This window comes from Otolemur garnettii, unplaced genomic scaffold (genome assembly GCF_000181295.1).
Source record: "Otolemur garnettii isolate 467f Iridium unplaced genomic scaffold, OtoGar3 scaffold00029, whole genome shotgun sequence".
NCBI classification, from domain to species: domain Eukaryota; kingdom Metazoa; phylum Chordata; class Mammalia; order Primates; family Galagidae; genus Otolemur; species Otolemur garnettii.
In genome coordinates this window covers 13,250,318-13,253,946 of record NW_003852424.1, presented here as the reverse complement: position 1 = coordinate 13,253,946, position 3,629 = coordinate 13,250,318, and positions in this window count along the sequence as shown.

Below are 3,629 nucleotides of genomic sequence, written 5' to 3'. Positions count from 1 at the left end.
CGCCTCTGCTTATGCCCCCTTCCCGCGCACCCAGCTTGGGCCTAGCGCGGAAGAAGCTAGGGCTGCTAGGTTTGGGGCATCCCAAGGTCATGCGGCTTGAAGCCTTGGAGACCTGCGCAAGCCTCTTCCCAAGAGGGTAAACTGAGGCCAGCGCAGAGTAAGGACGTGTCCAAGGTCACCGAGCCCAGCTGCGGGCAGTGGCTGTCTCTTGCGCCTCAAATTTTCACCTCGGTCCTGAGAGCACAGCGCGAGGAGGGCTTGCGCCTCCAAGATATGGGTCGTCCTCTTGCCAGTGCCAGTCTCTTTTCCTTTCGGTAGATTTGAAGAGTTTCATGATAAAAGAGTGTTTTTTAAAGGCTACAAGAACCCCTGCTTTGTCCCTTGTGGGCCCTAGACAAAAGACCCTTCAATTGTGTGTGGGGACGATTCTGGGACTCTCAGGGATCCCAGTCATTTTCTTTCCCTGGTCTCCATATGAGGATGCTGAGGCCATACTTACAAGACAAGGAAAACAGGAAGAAACACCCAAGGGTGCCAACAACTGCTAACCCTAAGATATGGGGACCTGGAGTCTCCTGTAAGTCTAGTGGGCCTTAGGTTGGGGTACCAAGAAGACCCAGAATCTGCCACCTCCTTTCCACAGATACCCACCATATAGCCCCACAGGGCTGCCTGTTCCTCTGTCCAGCTGTCCCCTGGCTTTTTAGTCTATCAGCTCAGAGGAGACAGAGTCTTCCCAGTCCCGAGGCAGCCTTGGGCTATTTCTGGGGCTGGAGCCAGGCTGGGGTTAGGTGCTGCTTGGTGCTGGTTTTTCCCGGTCCACCTCCCTAGCCCCCATCCTTAGCCTGCTCCAACAACAAGTAGGGAGGGGGAGGGCATTGTAGAGAGGCAGAAAGACAACACATACAAAGAAGCAGGGCTCAAAAAGGGCAGGGAGAACACCCCCACCAGGGAAGTGGAGGCAGGAGGCAGGCCTTTGGGGATCCTCCTAGGATCCTCCATAGCAGTTTTGAGCCTGATATCACTTTGGCTATTGATAGTGGGAATGTGAGGTGCCCTCCACCTACCTGGACGTCAGAGCTATTAGGTGAAGATGTGTGTGGAGATACCCTGTACACAGTAGGCACTTAGCAGTGTGTGTGGGTTGGGCCTGCTTAGTTTCATCTGACAGTGGAAAGCTGAGCCCAGCCTTCTCTACCCGATGTCAAGATGCCCCACACACTGGGGTCCTCTGTGCCCCCACACCAGTCCCGATGGCCACCTCGCTGCAAGTGGACAAGGTAGCTGTCTGTCCTGAGGCAACTTGGGAGGTGGCTGTGTCAGGCTGCAGTCTGTCCCAAGGGCAGATTCATGTTCCATATGAAGGGGAACCTTTTATGTTCACCCTAGGAAGATGTCAGGCCGGGCAGGTTGCCAGAGCCCTGGGGCTTGTGGCTGAGAGTGGGAAGGAGGCAGGACTTGCCACTCCATGTCCAGCAGCAGGAGAAGCAAGAAGGCAACTCCTCTCCAGGCACCCACTAGACCCTGCAGTCAGGAAGAATGCTAGGCCTGGGAGTCCCAGCCCCTCTCTGAGCTTGGGCTCCTTGTCATTGGGTCCTTGCAACTCCTCCCCAGTCCACAGTCCCACCCCAGGCCAAGCCACCATCAGTGTGCGTAGGGACCAGCCCCAGTCTCTGGTGTTACCACACTGACTCACCCCCACACTCTTGGCATTTAACTATTTATTTTAAAAATATTTATTAAGTACCTATCCAGGGGCTGGCAGCCAGGTAGAGGAGATAGTAAACATCATATCTAGCAAATATGATATTGTCTGATAGAAGGTGGTAAGTACTATACAAAAACTCAGGGCAGGAAGAGGGATGAAGTTGCTGGGAGAGTCCTTAGTGTGGACTTCCACAGGAAGGGCATTCTGGGTAGGCAGTACAGCCCATGCCAAGGCCCTGAGGGAGGACTACACCTGACTTGTGGGAGGAGCATCTTAATCTAGGCCTCAAGGGATGAGTTCACGCGAGGAGGTTGGAGGAGAGCAAGTTAGGGGGCAGATATAAGTTATTTGGCTCCTTGCTTGGAAGAATCTCAAGCAAAGCTGGTGCAACAGAGTGATAACAGACAGAAAGCAGTTCCACACAAATAGCTTTCTTTTTTTTTCCGAGGCAGAGTCTCAAGCTGTGGCCCTGGGTAGAGTGCTCTGGCGTCACAGCTCACAGCAACCTCAAACTCTTGGGCTTAAGCCAGTGGTTCTCAACCTGTGGGTCGCAACCCCTTTTTACTGTATTAAAGGTTCATTAGGCATTAGGAAGGTTGAGAACCACTGGCTTAAGAGATTCTCTTACCTCAGTCTCCCAAGTAGCTGGGACTACAAGTGCCCACCACAAAGCCTGGCTATTTTTTGTTGTTGTTGCAGTTGTCATTGTTGTTTAGCAGGCCTGGGCAGGGTTTGAACCCTCCAGCCTCAGTGTATGTAGCCGGCGCACTACTGACTGAGCTATAGGCGCCACCAACACAAATAGGTTTTATTGTAGGAAATAAATACAAAGCAAAAATGCTTTCTAGGGAGCAAGTCAATCTCCACGAGTGGAGAAAGATGTTAAAAACTCCCAGGTAGGTGGCGCCCATAGCTCAGTGGGTAGGGTGTCAGCTACATACACCAAGGCTGGTAGGTTAGAACCTGGCCGGCCAACTAAAACAACAATGACACCTGTAACCAAACAACAGCCAGGCACTGTGGTGGGCGCCTGTAGTTCCAGCTACTTGGGAGGTCAAGGCAAGAGGATTGCTTGAGCCCAAGAGTTTGAGATTGCTATGAGCTGTGACACCACAGCTCTCTACTGAGGGTGACATAGTGGGACTCTGTCTCAAAAAAAAAATGTTTGAGGTTGCTGTGAGCTGTGATGCCAGAGTACTCTACCCAGGGAAACAACTTGAGACTCTGTCTCAAAAACAAACAAAAGAAACTCCCAGGTAGTTTCCTTTCTTTTTTTGCCTTATCCAGGGGAGGGCTTTCAGGAGGTGTAAAATGTTACCAGATGATTGATAAATGTGATTAACAAGTGTTCTGAATTTTCCTGCAGCCCTTTCCCTTGAGTGGTACCCCCATGCCTAAAGTGCCTTCCTGACCTATATCTGGTACCTGCAGAATTGGTTCCTGCCTAATGTTTCCCCTGAGAGACATGGAGACCGAACATCTTTGTGGTTTGGGGCTTAAGGTTTGTCTTCTGCAGTTGCTTAGAGCTGAACAGGGACGATGTTCTCCAGGCTCTGTGACCTCTTTCAAGAGTTGCAAGTAGAAGTCACTTTTAGTCTTAGTCAGAAGCTTTACGGGGGTGGGGTGGTATTACCTTGTTCAGGTATGTGGGTAAAATTCCCACACTAGCATAAGCTTCATGTGGAACTATTGAAGCCTTAATGACACACAAACTTAAGGAGAATGTTAAGAATGCATGGGCCGGCTCGGTGCCTATGGCTCAAGTGGCTAAGGCGTCAGCCACATACACCTAAGATGGCGGGTTCGAATCCAGCCTGGGCCCGTCAAACAACAATGATGGCTGCAACCCAAAAATAGCCAGGTGTTGTGGCAGGCACCTGTGGTCCCAGCTACTTGGGAGGTGGAGGCAGGAGACTCACTT